This window comes from Canis lupus, chromosome 25 (assembly GCF_003254725.2).
Source record: "Canis lupus dingo isolate Sandy chromosome 25, ASM325472v2, whole genome shotgun sequence".
Classification (NCBI taxonomy): Eukaryota; Metazoa; Chordata; class Mammalia; order Carnivora; family Canidae; genus Canis; species Canis lupus.
In genome coordinates, this window is record NC_064267.1 from 49,397,328 (window position 1) to 49,417,167 (window position 19,840).

At 62.3% G+C, this 19,840-nt stretch overlaps 1 long non-coding RNA gene across 2 annotated transcripts; it reads left to right on the top strand.

Annotated features, from left to right (window-relative positions):
- Positions 1-5,077: 5,077 nt before the first annotated feature.
- LOC118355504 (uncharacterized) lies at positions 5,078-9,186 on the top strand. Of its 2 annotated transcripts, none has more exons than XR_007405889.1 (3): positions 5,078-5,722; positions 7,862-8,150; positions 8,561-9,186. It is a non-coding gene; the product is annotated as an uncharacterized LOC118355504 (long non-coding RNA). The 2 variants fall into 2 exon arrangements; XR_004818070.2 differs by having other exon boundaries at positions 5,085-5,722; positions 8,564-9,186.
- The last annotated feature ends 10,654 nt before the right edge of the window (positions 9,187-19,840 follow it).

A 19,840-nucleotide genomic window follows, 5' to 3' on the forward strand; every position in this document is an offset into this window, starting at 1 on the left:
GTACAGGTAAGGCTGGGGTCCTTGCGCAGAAACCCCAGGAGGGCCGCGGTCTGCGGCTAAGGAGGAGGATCTGGCTGGGGGCTGGGTCCACGCGGGCCAGCTAATGGTGCAGACACAGGTCCCCAAGGGGCAGGGCGTCCCAGGCCCCACCTGCTGGCCTGTGAGCCCTTTGCCATATCTGCGGACACCAGCAGGGGGTGCGAGTGGCCTCCAGGTCAAAGGCTTCCAGCCTGGGAGCTGCAAGTCACCAGGTCACAGCCCTGGGGCGCGGGCGGGGGGACAGCTGATACAGAGCTGTCCACGGACGAGGGGCCAGCAGAGCCCCCCCCAGCTCCCACACAGGATCCTAGGGAGCAGGACCCATGAATCTCTCTCTCGGCTGGAACTACTGCCCGGTGCCCCTGGAAGGGCCGGAGCTCTTGGGACACCGGCCAGACCTCAACTCCATCGCCTGGCTGGCTCCTCCTTGAGGCAGCACCAGCTTCCCTCGGTGTTGGCACCACCCGGAGAGGCCTCGTGCACCCGTCTCGGGGCCTGGTCCCTCCGGCACTGACGACACATGGGCATGCACACCTGTGTGCGCACCTGTACACACACACGTACCCCGTGTAGAGGCTTCGGGAAGACCGAGCTGGGCAGCCGTGGCCCCAGCAGGCAGGGTCCAGGTCTGCCCTGTGCTGTCCTGCGGGGTCCTGCAGAGGCCTTTAGCCACGCCAGCACGTCTCCTTTGGGCAATTCCAAAGAAAAACGACACGAGATGACAGCACACAGTGTGCAGACGGGGTGTCCATGGGGAGCTGCTTTCTTCGCTTCCAGATTGCAAAATTCCCAGATGCCCGGCCTGCCCTGGGGGAGCCAGGGGTCGATCGAGCTCAGGGCCTCCAGCAGGAGACCCCAGGCCTTGAGTCCACGGAAAGAGCCAAGGTCATCTCCTGGGACCTGGACACCCCCTCTGCCCCTGGATCCCATTCCCCACCGGACACAAACACTCTGGGAGGGGTTCTCTCCACCTGCGGGCCTGGCCCTTATGAAGAGGACGGTCCTCCCCAGCCCGAGGCCTCAGCCCACCCCTCACCTGTACGCATCTCCCTTCCTCGACCAAATCAGCCAGCTCCTGATAGAACGGGAACGGCAGCCCCACAAGTTTACACTGAAAAAGGTCATAACACGTAAATCATGGGAAACATTATCCAGAAGGCACGACAGAGCCCATCTGGGTCCGTGGGAGATTAGCGTCTCGGGAGATGGACGGGACACACGTCCTGGGAAGGGCGCCCAACAGAGCCTTCACGTTTCCAGGATTCCTGTACAAACGAGCGGCCCCGGGCACCGGGCTCCTCCCCGCCAGCTGCTCCGCCCCCCCCACCCCCAAGGCACAGGAGCCGCTGGCCTCACTGCGCCCCCACGCAGGAGGAGGAGGCAATATTAATATTAATCATCGGTATTTGAGGAACTGCGTGGCCAAGGATTTATACTCCAGCTAACACTGTCACCTCTCCACTTCCTGCACCTAGCGTGGTGGTGGCACGTTGGCTCCATCCCATTCTCGTCGCTGCCCACGCGCTCCGGGTCCATCTGCCTACACGCTCCCGGGCCGACCCGCTCTCTCCCTCCGACTGCGGCCCAGGAGGATCAGAAGCGTTGCCGGAGCCCCTCCTCCCCAGCCTGGGCGTGGGCGTGGGCGTGGGGCGTGGGCGGGAGGGCCAACCTGCAGTCCAGAGCACTCAGGCCGTCTTGACTCCGTGACCCGACCCACCCCCCTCCCCAAGCTTAGACCGATGGAACGGGTCTGTCGCCTTGTCTGGGACATGTCCTGGGTGTTGTCGGTGTCTGGACTTCATGGCAGGGCGGGTGGGGAGACAGAGAGGTGAGGGAGGGGGCGTGGGCTCGGGGCGGCAGTGGTGATCACTGCCAAGAACCCTGCAGGTGGCCGGGGACCGAGCAATGTCAAGGTTCTTGCCACAGGTGGAGGACGGACACAGCCGCCAGGGTCTCCGCCGGCGATCTGGGTTATTTTGGCCTTGGGGGGCGGGGGCTCTGCATGAGGCGGTAACTCTCCTATCACCGGTAAACCCTGCGGGCCGTGGGCAGGCGCTCGGCTGGAGGCGCACAGGGCCTCGACAGACACCTACCTGGTGACCCCGGGGAGCAAAGGAGAAGCGGGAGCCGGGCTGGGCCCTAGAGAAGACCTCAGGGAGCCAGCACCCCACAGGGAGCTTAACTAAATGAGGGGACGAGCAAGCGCTAAGCACCCACATCCAGGGACTGGTTTCTGCTCCCCGCCCTTCTGGCGGGTGACGTCCTCATCGGCATCACGGATGCCCACACACCTGCCTCAGGGGTGGGCGTCGGGCTTGGGTGGGCCACGCACGAGCTACGCGCAGTTCAGTTCCTGGCACCCAGCGAGCGCCTAGAATGGAGCGTCCCGGGATGGGAGCTGCTGTTGCTGCCCATGTTCCCGCTCCCTGCCTCAGTTTCTCCCATAAACCCCGGTGGTGGACCCAGTGCCCTGGAAAAGCCCTGCAGGTTGGGTTATGGGTTGAATCGTGTCCCCCTTTCTCCTACGTTGGAGTTCAGGCCCTGATATTTCAGACGGTGACCTCACCTGGAGCTGGGGTGTTTGCAGAGGTAAAAGCGAGGTCATTAGGGTGAGCTCAGTCCCACGTGACAGGTGTGCTTGGAAGGAGAGATGAGGACACGGATCTGGGAGGGGGGAGCTGCGTGAAGACACAGGGAGAAAACAGCCGCCGGGAAGCCAAGGGGGGCAGCAACAGGTTCTCCCTCGGGCCTGGAAGGAGCAACCCTGCCGGCGCCCTGGGCTCGGCCCGCCCCCTCCAGGACTGGGGGAGAGCGAGCGAGCAAGCACACACATCTGTGCTTCAGCTGCCCGTGCGTGTGCGTGGCGCACTGTTGGGGGGCCCGAGACCAAGGCCCTGCCCGCGTGCCTGCTTGGTGGCGAGTGAAATGACGGCAGAAATGCCCAAGAGCAGCGGGGCGGGCCTGAGTGCCCGGCCGAGGAAGGAGGGCAGGGTGCTGTCGAGGCCACGGGGGCCCCAGCTTAGCAGCCACGGAAACGGAGGACACGGGGAATGTTTCCCGTGTTTCCCGGCGCCCCCAGTGGTGCTGACCCCGGAGCGAAGTCCCCCGTGGACGCGAGGCAGAGTGGCCGCTCCTGTCCCCGCCCCCCGACGGCAGGACGGGGAGGCCTCGCAGCCCGCCTTGGACTCTGCCCGCAGACACCCACCCTCCTCTTGCTGGAAAGGAGAGGGGGCTCTGGCTCATTGCCGGATTCCGGCCCCAAGGGGAGGCGCTCTGTCTGGGTCCCCACCCCACCCGCGAAGTTGTGCCGCCTGGCTGGTCGCCCCCCCCCCCCACGTCGAAGCTAGAACAGGGCGGCTGTGCCATAAACCATTCACAAGCAGGGCTTCCGCTTCAAAGTGCACCTCGGGGGTGGGGGGCAGAGGGCCGGGGTCCCCCCCTCCCACACCCAGTTGGGCCTGACCTCTCAAGTCTTCTGGAAAGTTCGCCGAAGTTCAGGAGCTCCTTTCCGGAGGTGGCGAGCAGAACGGGCCCCTGCCCTCGCCTGCCGGGTATCCCGGGCCGCTGAGGGACTCTCGTCTCCGCGTCCATCCTCGCCCGTCGGGGCCATTACATCTCCTGGCCTCCAGGCGGCACGACAGGGTCTGGTGTCGCGGGCTCCGTAGAACTTCCACGCTGCCAGGTCCCAGGCTGTCGGGGGGTGGGGGGCGGGGGGGTCTGCTCCAAGGGCGGTCCTCCAGCGCCGGACCCCAGCCGCCCGCCCTCGGGCCTTTATGCACTCGGGATCTTCCTAGTCCGAACCAGGCAAGTTGGGGCCGTCTCCTCAGGCAATAACAGAATCAAGGGCGTTCAGACCCGATCCCGAGGTCTCCCGTCAGGGGAGGGAGAGGCGCCGTCTGCACCTGCCGCGAATGTTAGCACCTGCCCCGTAGCACCTGCCCCAAATGTAGCACCTGCCCCATAGCACCTGCCCTCTAGCACCTGCCCCACAGTACCTGCCCTGCAGTACCTGTCCCATATGTAGTACCTTCCCTGTAGTGCCTGCCCTGTACATAGTACCTGCCCCACAGTACCTGCTCCGTAGTACCTGCCCCATACGTAGCACCTGCCCTGCAGTACCTACCCCGCAGCACCTGCCCCACAGTAGCTGTCCCATGAAGCCCGCGCTCTTGGACAGTAACCGTCCGTCTTCCTTGTATGAGAACTTTCTCCGCAGCCGCTCCCCAGAACACGCCGGCTCCTCCTCCTAAGGAAGGGGGGTGAATTGTCAGCATCGTGAGCCCTCCTGGACGGGATGTCAGATGCCGCTCCCCATTTAGAGGTCTGTTTTAAGAGGTCTCCAGACATAATTCACAGAAAAAGAGGCTCAGCATGGCGCACCAGACGGGCGTGGGCTGGAACCCCTCCGAGAGGGCCTGGCTGGGCGCCCCCGTGTCAGCAGGGGTCCCTGAAGAGTGGGGTGGGCTAGTCGTCCCCCCATGGCTGTTCCATGCACACGCCCTGGGCCCTCCTCCCCAGCGGCCCGGCCTCGGTGCCGGGTGGAGGGGCTCTACCCCCGCAGGTGCTCGGCTCAGCCGCGGCCACAGTGTCCCCCGGGTGGGAGGACGGGCCTGCCGGCACCCGGAGCTCTGCACGACGCTGGCCAACTGCACCAGGCCACGCTTCTCGCCCGCTCGATGTCGGCCCGAGTCCGCGTGCTTGGGCCAGGTGGCTCCACTGCGCAGCCCGTGTGGGCGGTGAACCAGGCTCATGAGCGGCCCTGGGGGACTGACACGGGGGACCCTCCTCCCGCCTCTCCATGGAGGGAGGCAGCTCTCACGGCGCTTCCATCCGGGCACAGCCCGCCGGGGCCAGGAGGCCGGACTGCCTGGGTCCCGAGCATCTGAGGCCTCCCTCCAGGGCCCAGAGTCACACTCCCCGGCAGCGGCCAGAGAGGCCGGGGATAAAGTAGGACCAGCGACCGTCCCCCGAGGACAGCCCGGCCCCCCCACTGAGGCCTCCCCACCCCCGCCCCCGAGCCTCCGAAATGTCCGCCGGCTGCACCCCACGCTGCCAGTCCGAGGCTCTAAGAAACACGGCTGGTTTCAGTTCTGCTTTCACCAGCAGCTTCTTTCTGCTCTTTCAGTTGCTCCGCAGCTGTCATTTGTGGTATGTGTCACGCCGTGTTCCCGGAATGAGCGGGACAGAGGCCCCGTTAAGGCCGCACTTGCGCTCTGCACCTCCAACTCCCGGCGGACCTTCCTCAGGGGCTTCATGACAATAAGCAGTCTACGCAGACACGTTTTCCCGGTAGTCTCACCGTGACTCGACCTGTTATGGGGGTTCTATGGGGCCTCTCATAGTAGGGCCACCTGGGCAGGAGAGCTGCCCACGGAAGGGGTGACCTCACGCAGCCTTCAGGTGGCCTGCAGGGACGGTGTGACCTGCTGCTCTGAGCTCAGACACGTGCTGAGGACACGTGCTCCCTGCGGTGACTTCAGGGCTAATTTGGAGTCCCCAGGCCTCACGTTCGCCCTTCGCAAGCCTACCCACCCACTCAGCAGGGAGATGTGGGGACGGTGCTTTCTCTGCACACACCCCAACTCCGTAGGATCTTTGGTTTCTCTTTGAAACAGTGAGCGCCCTGTCCGCAGAAGCCGGGCTCAGCTAAACGTCCTCGGCCCCCAAGGGGCAGCGGTTTCAGGTGAGGATGGGAAGGGCCAGCAGAGGCATCTCTGCCTCCCACGCCCCTCGGCTGCCCCCCCACATCCTCTCCGCCTCCCCCCATTTTCCTGGCACCTCCATATTCAGGGGAGCATCCCAGCAAGCCTCCCCGAGGGTGTCTTCAGCCGTCTAAACGATCGAGGAAATTGGGGCTGTGCTCAAAGGAGGTGCTTAGGAAGAGGGTCATCCGATGCTCCCAGGCTTTCCCAGGGGTGCCCCAGAGGAGCTCCAGCTCAAGGAGCTGCAGCAGAACGACTCCAACACTGCCCTGTGCTCAGGGAGGGCCGGGTCCTCGTGGTGGCTGGGACACGAATGGGCTCAGGGGAGGGCAGTGATGGGACCCTCCGTCACCGGGTGCTGAGCGCCCGGACATTAGAGCAGCAGGTGCTGGGGGGCGGGGGCAGGGAGGCCAGTCAGAGGTGCAGCGCTCTGTGGCGGTGGGAGAGAAGTGCACAGGGGCCGGGGTGCTCCCGCTCTGGACGGTGAAGGAGCCCCCCAGCGGGAGCAGCCAGCCAGGGCAGGTGACATTCGAGTCCAGGAGGGGGCACGCCTGTGAAGTGTCCAGGAGGCACTGGGGTTTGGATCCAGAACCTGGAATGAAGGGTCAGGGGAGGCTGTGCAGCTCCCGGCGGGGGTTGGGGGGGTGCGTGGTGGGACCAGGCCAGGTCGCCGAGGCACCTGACAGTGCAGTGATGCTGAGCAGGACGACAGGTGAGGAGGAGCGGCCACCACTCTGCAGGGCAGGGTGCATGGAGGGAGGGGGGCTGGTGCCCTGTGACCCCAGGGAGAGCCCACCAGCGGCTGGAATGTGGAGGGCACGGGGCGGCCTGACTCCAGGAGGAGGGAGCGCCTTGGGGACAGGGAGCCGCAGGGAGGCCCCGTGTGCTCAGGGATGGGGGAGCCTGGAGCCCCGGGCTGCGGTGTGTGTGCAGGAGAGGCAGCCAGGGGGACAGACACACAGACAGTAAGGGGAGGGGAGGGCACAGAGCTCCTCCAGGAGGAGAACGAGGGCCCTCTGTCAACCACTGCTGCACCGGAGGAGCTCAGGGGGTGCTAGGCAGGCGGGGAGAGGTGGCGGGCCTGACCACGGAGGGGGGCGGGCAGCCGAGTGGCCAGGTGCAAGCCCGGCGTCTCAAGGACAGGGACAGCAGGCCATGGGCTTGGGGGCAGCTCCCGGCCTTGAGGTGCTGCTGAGTCCCTGCTGGGGACCCCCTGAGCATCTCTGACCCCCCACACCCAGGGGCAGTGGCGGTGGGAGGCACCCCCCTTCTGAGCCAGCCCAACCCACGGGGCTGAACCTTGGACCGCTCGGGGAGCCCTTCAGACAGGTGCCTCCCAGTGCATGGCCCCCTCCACGGCTGTCGCCCAGGACCCCGGGGCACTTGAAGAAAGTAGCTCCGGTGAAGAAGACACAGAAGTGGCTCAGGGAACCTCAGGAGTCCCGCTGGAGATGACTCCCTTCCTTCAGGGCGGGGACAGTCAGCCTGGGGTGGGGCCAACCACGAGGGGAGCAGGGCTGAGGCTCCTGTCGCTCTGCATTACAGAGCTCCTGGATCACACGGCTCCTGAAGGCGGCTGACCCCCCCCCCCCGTCATTTGCATCCCTTTGAACTGGATTTCCTGTCTGTTTAGACTGTAAAAAGTCCTAAGAGAGTCCAACAAACAGAAATGAGATCACTGCTTGCCAACGATCCACATGAGCGCAGAATTTTATGAGGGGAAAAGGAAAACCTGTTTTGACATATAAGCATCAGAATAATCCACATCCAAGTAGGAACCTTTACAATGACTATGAGGAAAATAGAAACAGCCAGGTGCAAGGCTCTGGAAGTCCAGGTGAGCATGAGGGTAGAGACCACCAGGTGCAAGGCTGGGGGAGTCCAGGTGAGCATGAGGGTAGAGACCATCAGGTGCAAGGCTGGGGGAGTCCAGGTGAGCAGGAGGGTAGAGACCACCAGGTGCAAGGCTGGGGGAGTCCAGGTGAGCAGGAGGGTCGCCGGCTCCGCGCCCAGGCTGGAAGGGCCTGACTGTGATCCTGTTCCCGCCGTAGAAGGAGAGGAACAGAGACCCTGTTTTCTTTTTTTTTTTTTAATATTTATTTATTTATTATTTATGATAGACATAGAGAGAGAGAGAGGCAGAGACCCAGGAGGAGGGAGAAGCAGGCTCCATGCCAGGAGCCTGACGCGGAGACCCCGTTTTCTGATCCGACCTAACAGCCCCAGCCCGTGGCCTGTTTCCACCGCTCTCGTCCAAGAGGAAGGAGTCACTGAAGCTGCCAGGGTCCCAGGCCGACCGCGGAGCAAATCACCCCCACAGCCGCGAGGGCGGCCCAGACTCCTGCTGTCCCCCGGGGGACCTGCCCACGGGCCGCCTCTTCGGGGCCCAGAGACCGGGAGCAAGGTCAGGTGAGAGCAGCTCAGTCCCCGGCGTCCGGGCCCCTGGACGGACGTGTGGTCCCAGCGGAGGTCAAGTGACCTGGGGTCGGCAGCCTGACGGGTGGGCAGCTTGCGTTTCTGACCCACACGGTGAAAATAAACCCTCTCCCGGGGTCAAGGCCCCAACAGCCTGTCCTCACGCCCCTGTCGCTCCGGGGGTGACGCTGCCCGCAGCCGCCCTCTGCCCGGAGGGTGAGAGCCGCACAATCCAGAGGTGAGCTCGAGTGACCAGGACCTCGGGTGACACATCCGTCTCCCCCATGTCCCCCCTGCACAGCTCGGACCAAAGCCCTCACCCCTCCCACAGCGTGGGGTTACACGGTCACTCAGCACACAGCAGACCGCCTTTTCCCCCATTGATGTATTTTTTTTTTTTTTAGCAGATTCCCCAGAAAACGGTGTGTTACTTCTCTAGGCTTCCTCCGCTGACTGGTTACTTCTTTGGTTTGGTTCAGATTTTGAAAACACATCATTTCAATGCCAAGATTAACAAAAGCTGGCGCTTTATGATGTTGGAATTGACCCAACAATTCACAGATTAAAAACAAAAAACAAAAAAACTTCAGAGCCAATCAAGTTGGAAAAAGCTGCACATTCTGTTCGCTGGATGGTCCTGCCGACCCTGCAGACCCAGGTCCTCCCACTGTCCATTTGGGGAGTTGTAAGAATTCGTAAGAAACAAAAGGAAAATCTCCCTGCCTTCATTTTTATGTCTCCGGTGTTGATACTATCTCCCTGCCCACGGCTCTGCTGAGTAAACAGCCTCATCTCTGCGCGGCCACCCCCACCGCAGCGCCCTCCCCCGCCGGCCCGAGAGGGTGGAGGCTGGACCCGACTGGACGCGGCCGACCCCTGAGCTGCCACGACCTACTGACCCACCGTGGCCTGGGTGGCCCAGGTGGCCTGGTCGAGATGATGAGCAGAGTCCCCTTGGGAACCGGGGCGCATAGAGATGGATCTCAAGGGGCGGGAGCTGAAGCCAAAAGGATGTGTAACTGGAGCTGCAGCGGGGGCTGGGGGCTGGGGGCCGGGGGCTGGGGGCATAGAGCCCTGGGGAAGCAGGAGGGACGCTGACCACCGTGCATGTGAACACAGCAGCACTTGTCAAAAGGGGATGGCCTTCAGCTGGTCACCACCCCACTTGGGGTGTCCCCTCTTTCCATGAGAGAGATGCAAGACCTCATGATTTCCAAGCCTCTGAAACCTTTGAATTCTTTTTTCTTCCATGTTGGAAGCACAGTTTAGGTACGTGTGCTTGTGGATGTCTCAGCAGCGTCCACATCAGGGCCTGGGCTGGTGACATCCCAGAGCATCCGTATGTGGCCCTGGGCTGGTGACATCCCAGCAGCATCCCTATGGGGCCCTGAGCTGGTGATGTCCCAGCAGCGTCCACATCAGGACCTGGGCTGGTGACGTCAGAGCAGTGTGTCCTTATGCTGTCTGGTAAGGCACAAAGGGACAGGGGTGGACCTTGCCCTTGCCCTTCTCCCTCCGTGCCTGTGTCAGGCGCAGGGAAAGCCCGAAGGCCTGGCCGGCGTGTGTTGCTCCCACCGCAGGCCCGGCACTGGGCTGGCACCTGGGATCGGCGCATCCAGTGTGGAGTCAGCTGCCGCACGCGCATCTGCCTTGGGCGGGGTGCTGGCCCCCACTGCCTCCCCAAGTGAAGGGCGCAGCCCCTCCCAGGAGAGCTGACAGCCTGCGGGGGGGGGGGGGCCCAGGTGTGCGCCCCCCGCCTGTGCCACACCTGGACCAACAGCCCTGCCCCCATGCCAGGGTGTGAATGGGGAAATGACACACAAGTGGCAAAGGCCCATGGGTTCCTCCCTCATCTGCCCCAGCGCGCTAGAGTTTGACCCCAAGTAGGCAGGAGCTGAGTGCCAGGTGCGCGGGCCCGGGGAGTCCTGGAGGAACAGGTGGTGCAGCTCATGCCCTGGCACCCCGAAGTCCCCGTCCGACCCCGTGTGTCTCAGGAGCGCTTCCTCTGCGCTCTCCACCCTGGCCCGTGACTCAGCGGGGTCGCATTTCCCAGGCCCTTCCCATCAAGCTGCCTCCCCCTTTTAAAGGTAAAGTCCTACATTTACTGTAGTGTTTCTGGACAGGGGTTCTCCAGAGAAACAGGATGGACGGGGTACACACAGGTACATCGTTACAGGAATTGGCTCGCGGGATGCGGAGGGCCTCGAAGTCCCACGATCCACCATCTGCAGACTGGACTCCCCAGAAGGCCGGGGTGACGCTCCGTGCGAATCGAGGCGCATCAGCGTCCCAGGGCGGGAGGGGACGGCTGTCCCGGTGCACGGTGCACGCAGAGACGGAGCTCACCCGCCCTCTGCCTTCTGGGTTTATGTGGCCCTAACGGATGGGCTGGCGCCCGCCTGCCCTGCTGAGGCCACCTACGCGGTCTGTGGACTCCAGAGCTGATGTCCTCAGAAATGCCACCAAACAGCCCCCAGAAATCCTGTTTTGCCAGTTAGCTGTGCTTCCCTTGTCCCGGCCAAGCTGACGTGCGACATCAACCATCCCCAACTTCCTTTATAGGTGGAGAATCCAAGGTGCCTTGGTCACCGTGCTGGCGTTTTTTATTGTGATTTCTGTTCCTGGGTCGGTGCTCTGGGTGCAAACTGGACAAGGTTTTTGAGTCTGGGACATGCGCCCGTGGGGCTTCTTGTGACCTGGATGACGTGACCCGGACGCCCTCCACCGTCCCCCCCTCCCCCAGAGCAGCAGCCACTGTGGGCGGGCCATCCCCTCATCCACTCCCTGCCACGGCTCCTGTGGCCCCTGGGCAGGTCCCCCCCCCCCGCCCCGCCCCTCTCTGTCTTCCAGGGTAGGATTGCAGCCACCCCTGGCCCAGAGCTGTAGGGCGGGCAGAGAGCGAGTCAGGGCTCTTGCACTTGACCCTCCCATTTCCCCGGCTCTGCGTTGAACACGCGCACACACACCCTGCAGCTGTGAAAGGGGCATCCACGCCTTGGTCCTTCGCAGGTTTGGAGAAGCATATTTCCTCCGACCGGCACGCTGGCTCTTATCTGCTCTCAAACCGTTGCACAGGGACCTGGGGTGAAGACAAATTGCCCCAAGCAAGTGTAGTGCACTTTACACAACCCCCTCGAGGTCCGGGCGTTCCTGCGCACACGTGGGTGCCTCCTTCCGCCCCGCGCCGAGAACAGGGAGTGTGGGGGATCCCCACCCTGTGGGTTCTCGGTGGCCCAGCCGGGTGGCCCTCAGCTCTGCAGCCGCACGGTCTGGCCACAGCAGAGCCTGAGGCCCTTGGATGGAAAATGCACTCTTAGGTGCCCTCCCGTCTTCTTCGATGCCCCCACCTCTGCGCCAGGACGTGGATCCTTTCTCATCCACGTCATCACCACGCTCCGGGGGTGGCGCCTCCGTCCTGCAGCACAGGAGCCTCAAGAAGAGCTGGGGCGGCCAGCAGGGCCTGGGGGTGCTGCTCCAGCTGGAGGGGCGATGCGGTGGCCGTCGAGGGGCCGGGGAGCCCGGCATCGACGTGGGGGCCCTGGCTTCCACTGCTTTCCTGGGAGTCGGAACCCTGAGCGCTGGGAGGTCCCATCAGCCTCCTGCAGGGTGACCCTGCGGGGAAGCGCTCCTGCCAGGCGGCCCTGCCAGCGTTTCCTGGGAGCACACACCCAGAGCCTGTGCACGTGTGTGCATGCATGCGTGCACGCACTCTCTCACACACACACACACACACACACGCACACACACCCATTAATCAGAGCTCTGTCTCCATTATCGTCCTGACCTCGCGCCAGAGCTGCCTTGATCAAGGCGGTGCTCGCCTTGAGGACCGCGGATGCTTTCCGAGGGCTGGGAGGGTTTCGTCAGTTGGGCCCTTTCCAGCGTGAGTCACTGTCCGCCTCTTCGCCTTAATTAGTGTTCGGGGAGTTGCTGGTGTAACTCTGGTGAAGTCTAGAGAAATTAATCAAAGTGTATCTTGCACTTGAAACACACTCAGAACCACCATCCGGCCAAATCCCCCGGCACTGGCACCCGGACAGGCCAAGCCCCCCCATCTCCCCAGCTCAGCTTGTTTTAAATTAGTTTGCAATTTCCCACATGCTCAAGACTGGCCTTCCTCCCTCGATCTGGCACTTTCCTCTTCAGTATTTTCTTCTGGAAGGGTTTTTTTCTTTTTATTGTTTTCCCAACCGTGGCAATTTCTCAATCCACTGCATACCATCTGTCTCAATAAAACGGTTCTCACGGAACCTGGGCCCAGGAGGCCCCGGGCACATGCGTCTCTTGGCACGGTCCTTGCGCCCCCGTGCTGCCCGGACACGTGGCCACGCCGTGTCTAAGACAGAGGAGGTTTCCATCGGCCGCTGGGCTAGGCCTGCCCCCCTGCAGCCTCGCAGGTGCTGGAACACGGGGTGCTCGGTGCGCTGCCTCCAGGGTGAGCATCGTCATGTCCATAATGCCACCACCACCACCACCCCCATTTCACTTGGGAGACAGAAATACAAACGGACAACGGCCAGACCGTGCGTACACAAACGGCAGCCTGACCCACACCCTGTGCAAACCGGCCGGAAGCCAGACGCGCAGGAAGTCACAGCATCGTCCCTGGTCACAGCCCCGGGAGCCTGACGTTGTCTGGGACAATGGGGCCCCAGCGACCAGGCCCGGAGTAACCACTGACAGCTCCCCTACCTCCAGCCTCAGAACCAACCACAGTGACGGTGGCCGACCCCTTGCACAGCAAACTGAGTCACCAGCCCTTGTCTGTCTCCTGTGTCTTTGCGCCTGGCCACACGCATCACGTGTGAGCGAGCCCCGCGTCTCAGGACACGTGCGGCGCCGGGCAGGCCTCAGGGACGTGCGGCTCTGCTCCTCGGTGGTGCCCGGCCTCCTCGGGGAGCCGCGCTGTGCCTCTGGCTGGAGGGCTCTGCATGCCGGGGGCCGGTCAAACTCGGTCTGGAACGTTCTTGGAAGCTAATCTGGGGCTTTGAGGGAAACCCTAAGTTGGTGGCCTGGGACCAGAAAGTGGGGACTCAGGCTCCCCCTGAGTTCTCGGGTGGTGTGGGCCTCTCACAGCCCCTGAACAGTGCATGTTGCCACCGGGTCCCGGCCCCTCGGCCCACACGGCCCCTCCCGTGCACACGCCCGCACACCCTGCTTTCACCTGCTTTTGCTCCGTCCTGCCCCTCCCTGGGGGCTTCCCCACCTGGCCACTCCCTACACTGTCCAAGACAGGAGGTGGCTCTCGCCCTCCATCCAGAAGGCCTGCCCGAGTTCGGGGGGCCTCCCCTGCAGCCCTGCCCACCCCGGCGTGGAGGCACAGAGCCCGTACTGAGCCCTCCCCGGGAAGGATCCCATTGCCCGTCCCAGGCCTCCAGCCGCTGCTGGCGTCGGTGCCTGGGGGTGGAACCACAGACCTTGCTGGCCTCGCCAGGGGAGACCCTGCAGCTTTGACACAGGGACATGCCACCATGCAATCTGCTTTGCTAAGACAACTCTGGCAGGGGTGGCGGATGGAGAGGATGGAGGCAGGTAGCACATTGGTGGACAAGGCATTCTTGCAGTGGCCCTAGTGAGCCGCGGGGGCTGGAACCATTGAGGATCCGAAGTCATCGAGGTCCTGCCCCTTCTATGTCTTCTCTTCAGAAAGATCAACTCCATGGGTCGTTTGAATTTCTGCCCCTAATGTCCCTCAACTGTGCATGATTTGGTGCTAAATGGACTCCATGGGTCCTTTGAATTTCTACCTAAATGTGCATGGTTTGGGGCTAAAACGGGTCATGTTTGCCAGATGGGCAGCACAGTGACACACACGCATGTACACAGGTGGCAGGGGTGGGCACGGGCATTTGGAACGAAGCAAGGCACTCTTGAGCACCCCAGGACAGGGCGTAGGCTGAAGTCACGGTCCCGTACCCATTGATGGTGAGCCCCCCGCCGTGGAGTTAAATGATGAGGACGGTGGAAACAAACTTGACTTTGAAAGCGAGACCGAGTCCCTGAGCAGGGCCTGTGTGCTGGTGGTGCCGTCCCGGGGCAGCGCGGATGGGGCAGGACGCATGGGGGAAGGAGGCCTTGCCTGCCTGTCACAAGCTGAGCCCCCTTGCTCTCTGGCGGGGGAGACCTCCACGCTCAGGGAACCGGGTCCCTGGAGCCTGTAGCCACTGCAGCTGGGCGGGGAGATCTTTGTCCCCACGTCTGCTGAACACAGCCGGGCTCGGGGACGGCTTCCTGGAGGCCCGGGGGATTTAGAGCCCCCTGGACACAGGCAGCAAACTCTGCTCGTTGCCAGCAAAGCCCTGGCAACGGAGGGCGCCCCCAGCCACGGGGAAGGAGGTCCCCGCAATGAAGGGGCCAGAGCGGGAGACCACAGTGGTGGTAGACGGGCCCCACGGCCCCCTGGACCAGACAGGGGGGTCCACACCCTCGCAGGAGTCACGGGTCCCCTGGAGAGTAGGTGGGCGCAGGGACTTGGCGCCACCCGTGCAAACAACGCGGCTCCGGCGGGGCCTGAGAGTTCTCACTCCTGGCCTCATTTGGGTGACATTTTTATAGCCTTTCCCTGCAAAATGTAATCAATTTTTTTTAAAAGATTTTATTTATTTATCCATGAGAGACACAGAGAGAGGCAGAGACACAGGCAGGGGGAGCCCGACATGGGACTCGATGCCGGGACCCCGGGGTCACGCCCTGAACCCAAGGCAGATGCTCAACCGCTGAGCCCCCCGGTCGCCCCAAAATGTAATCAATTAGAAGATGTTGTGTTATCAGAGGTTCTATTGTCCTTACTCATCTACGGGAACCCTCTCTTTCCAGCTTCCTTATTCCAAAGCTTTGGGTCCTTTCCGACTTGGAAAAGGAGCGACTTTCACGAGCGGACCTCCGCGCTCTCCGCGCCTTGCTGACTGCCATGCCCCCAGATCAAAAAAAAAAAAAGAAAAAAAGAAAAAACCCTTGTACCTTACACTCGTCCAGCTTCTCTTCTCACACGATAGTCTCCAAGAATTCTCAGAAGCAAACTCTGTACCGTAGAAATGATTTGCTCCTTGAAAGGCTGAGACCAGCCAGTAACCCATCGGATGCCAGGGGACCGTGCTGCGCCCAGAGCACTGGTCCTCCGCCAGGGGCCGTTCCTCCCCGGGGCACGTCTGGTGATATCCGGGGACCTTTCTGGGGATCACATCTGGGGGAGGGTGTGACCAGTAGTCGGAGCCAGGGGTGCGGCCACACACACCCTGAAACGCGCAGGACAGCCCCCACCACGAGTAATGATCCGGTTCAAAATGTCAGCATCGCTGGGGCTGAGAAACGCTGCTCTGGGTGGCTTCCAAATATCCCTCTAATTTATTTTGTTTGGATGGGCTCTTGGCTTCAGGGACTGATTTCAGCTCTTTTCATATTTAAATGCATTCCCCCCCCCCCCCCACTATTAAATGCGATCTACGTGTGTTTCTACGAATGGGACCTATTTGCACTCTTCTTACCTTTCCCTCCTGCCTCTCGGGCCTTCTGGAGATCGCAGGCGGTGGACTCCGGGTGTTCATCCTCTGTTTTCGATAAAGGAGGCCTCTCAGGTCCCGAACTGTGCCCCCGGCGCTGCAGCATCACCCTCCGCCCTTCCGTGCTCTTCGTGCCCGTCTCCCGACTTCAGATCGTCCTGCTCTCGGCAGCGGTTCCCCCTCCGCCCACCTGTTACAGGGTTTCGGCACCAAGCGGCTGGCGCCGCGTTCACGTTTTCGTCACTCCTGCACCCTGCGCTGCCCTGTGACCCGAGGAAGCGCCGCGGGCTGCGACCGTCCTGCCTGCAGGGGCCCGGAGCGACCTCGCCTGCCGTCGGCCTGGGGGCTCCGTGCTCAAGCCTTCTCCTCAACCGTCCACGGGTTCCACTCTGCGGGGGCCTTAGTTCAGCTTTCATGAGACTGCACGTCGCCGGGCCGAGACGGAGGCCCAGAGCCCAACCCCTGCCCTCCGTGGCTCCGCTCTCCGGCAGCTGCAAGGCGCCCACGGTGACCATGTCCCTCCCTGGACACGCCAGAGGCCCCGTCCGACTGGCCCAGGCCTAGGCCCTCCCTCCTCTCCACGGAGCTCGGGGCCCTGGCTGGGGCACAGCACCGGGACCCTGAGACGTGGCCGGGGACAGCCACGCTGATGCCCCAGGAAACGTGGAGACCCTGGGCTTGCACAAGTGGTCCCGTCCGCCTCGGTGTCCACCAAAACCGTCTGCCTGCCTGAGGAGGACACAGGAGCTTCTCCGGGTGCAACAGCATGCCTTCCAGGGCCACCTCCCTCCTGCCACCGGTGCAACTCTTAGTGTCAGGTCACAGTGTCACCTGAATGGGGACGAGGAACCTGCCGACGGGTCCTGGCAGGAGCAGGGAGGGCCCTGAAGGTCAGGGGGAAAGGTGAGCTGTGCGAAGGGACCGTGCACGGGCAGGGGCCACCCGGGGGCAGCCTCCCAGAGGCCTGGAGAAACCCTGGTGCTCCGAGGAGGAAGGCGGGAAGGGCTGAGTGAGGGGAGGAAAGGTGTCGGAGCCACCCCGAGGCCGCTCCCTGGAGGCCTTTGCTTCACCCACGCTCGCACCTCTGAGGGGCCAGCATCCCGAAGGCTCCGAGGCTCCGTGGCAGCCATCCCCTGGGGCCAGGGGGTGGTGCTGGGGACACTGTTACTCACCTGGGCTCCCCACAGCTGCGGGGGAGCCGCCCTGGAGCATCAGAAGCTAGGCGGCCACGACGGCATGGAGAGTGGCCCGCGCCCCGCGAGCTGTGGGGGCACCTCCGGGGACGGGGCAGATGGCAGCCAGCGTGCGATCGCAACACAAGTCCCCATCCCTCACCCGGCGGACGTGATGGAGACGGGGGGCACGCTGTACCAGAGCAGAGAAAGCTCCCGACTGAGAGTCCGAGCACTCAGACGTGCGAGGAGGCCAATCCCACGTAGTCGGGCCCCACCGCTGCCCGCCTGCGCCGCCCGGGGCCAGCACGGACCTCAGACCTCGCCGCGGCGCTGGCGCGACCATGACCGCTGCCGCCCCTCGTGTACAGCTGTCGCCAGGGTCACAGTCGGTGCTCGATGGGGCAGCCTGGGACAGGGACGGGCCCCGCGGAATCCTGGCCACAGACGTCCCCGCTGGGGTGGCTCTCAGAGACCAAAGGCTCCTTCCATAAGAATGGATAAAGAAGCTGTGGTCTATGTACGCAACGGAATATTCCTCAGCCATGAGAAACGACAGATACCCACCATTGCCTTCGACGTGGATGGAACTGGAGGGTGTGATGCTGAGTGAAGTAAGTCAATCGGAGAAGGACGAACATTATATGGTCTCATTCATTTGGGGAATATAAATAATAGTGAAAGGGAATAGAAGGGAAGGGAGAAGAAATGGGTAGTAAATATCGGAAAGGGAGACAGAACATGAGAGACTCCTAACTCTGGGAAATGAACTAGGGGTAGTCGAAGGGGAGGAGGGCGGGGGGTGGGGGTGACTGGGTGACAGGCACTGAGGGGGGCACTTGACGGGACGAGCACTGGGTGTTATTCTACATGTTGGCAAATTGAACACCAATAAAAAATAAATTTATTATTAAAAAAAAAATCTTGATGTTACTGTGAGGCTACTGCTCGGCAGGCAGGCACCTGCGTCCACCCGCTCCTGGGTCCCAGGCTCCTTTTGAGAAAGAGCAGGAATGTCCCCGCTTGGCTTTTCCCTCCATGCACATTTGTTCTTGCCTTGTACCTTCATCACCATAAGTCCCAGAGAATTCTCCAGAAAAAGCAGTCTTCCCCACCAAACACTCGTGCAAAATCCACTTTTATTGAAGACTTTGTAGGGAGAGACAGAGGCAGGGACTCCCTGGTTTTCCAGGGGCCTTTCTGGGAATGCCCCCTCCTGCCTCGTTCTCTGGCACCTCAGCAGGTACGCCCTCCCCGGCCTGCCCTCCCCGGCCTGCCCTCCCACATCTGTGCTCCCACACCTGCACTCCCACACCTGTTCTCCCTGCCCTGCCTTCCCCGGCCTGCCCTCCCTGGCCTGCCCTCCCCGACCTGTCTTCCCAGGCCTGCCCTCCCACACTTGCCCTCCCACACTTGCCTCCCATATCTGCCCTCCCTGCCTGCCCTCCCCAGCCTGCCCTCCCACACTTGCCTTCCCGCATCTGTCCTCCCGTATCTGCCCTCCCCGCCTGCCCTCCCTGCTTCTTTGCCTGTGACATCCAGCTCTGACCTCAGCCCTACCAAACCACGGAGAAAGCCTCCCTAGTCCCTCTTAAACCAGCAGTTTAAGATTACTCCTGGGCTCCTCGGTGGCTCAGTAGTTGAGCATCTGCCTTCGGCCCAGGGCATGACCCGGAGGTCCTGGGATCGAGTCCCACATCGAGCGCCCTGCAGGGAGCCTCCTTCCCCCTCTGCCTGTGTCTCTGCCTCTCTCTATGTCTCTCAAAAAAAAAAATAATAATAGATTACCGATTACTGATGAGGCCCCCACCGTCCGGCTGTCCATCCCCCATAAACCATGGCCCCCGAGGAAAGGTTGGGTGTTATACCACTTTCTCCATCTCGGTACAAACGCAGATACTTGCTGAGCCGGGTTGAAAAGCGTTCCCTTTACCCCCTGCATTTGGTGACACTCACAAATCAGACCGTCTCCCAATGGGGTGACGAGCCTCCTGTTAGGACCGAAGCGGGACACAGATGCTCGTCTCCGGTTGTGATAGTTCTCGACTGTGCCCTTCGCTGCCAACTAAACGTCTGCAGGTTTAACTCTGGGGCCCCGGCACCAGCAGGGCCCTCTGCAGAGCTGCCCAAGGAGGGACGGTCCCCGGAGGCCGTGTCTCTCTGCCAGCCTGACGCAGGAACAGAGCGACTTCCAGGCCAGCACTGCCCCAGAGAACCTTCCAGATTACTCAGCATCAGCTCTTCAGTGGCAACTTCCTGGGTCACTCCCGCCGGCTTCCCCGTCCCTCCCGTGGCCCAACCCACTCCCACCCTCCTTCCTTCCCTTCCCGCCCTGGCAGCCCGGGGCGAGCTCTGCCGTGAAACCCTTTCTTTCCAGCTCTACGTGGCTACGAAGAGACTCTGAAAAGCGTGAGGCTCGTCGGGAATGGCAGCTGTCGCTCTGGCCGGGTGACTCTAGCTGGCGATCCGGGGGCGTCCCCCGCGTTGGGACCACAGCAAGGGCCCTGGCGGGTGCGGGCTGCAGGCCTGCCTGTGGGACACTCTTCCTCCGGACCCTCCACACGCGTGTGGAACGAGGAGCCGAGTCTCCCCCTCTGGCACGCGCCCTGCCTCTCCAGCCTCCCCACCAGCCCGGCTCCTGGTTTTTCCTTCGACTCCCATCCTCAGCTCTGCCCCGAAGCAGAAATCCTGGCGGCCACGTCTCTCAGGTCCTCTTCCTGTCATAAAAGACATTCCTGCTTTTAGTACAAGCTTTGTTTCTTTTTTTCCCCCAGCTGACCGCGATGTTCAAAGAACACAATAAAAAGAGTACCTTCCTTTTTAAAAAAAAAAATCAAGATTAAGAATCAGTCCTAAATTCCCACCAGGGAGAAGGCACTGAGCTCCTTCTGGAACATTATCAACTCTCATCTCTCCCTCCGCGTTGGATAAATGTCTCCTCCAAGAGCAACTGCTGATGAGAAACATGCATGCACACCGTGGCGTCACGGCCTTGCCCCAGAGGCCCTGAGGT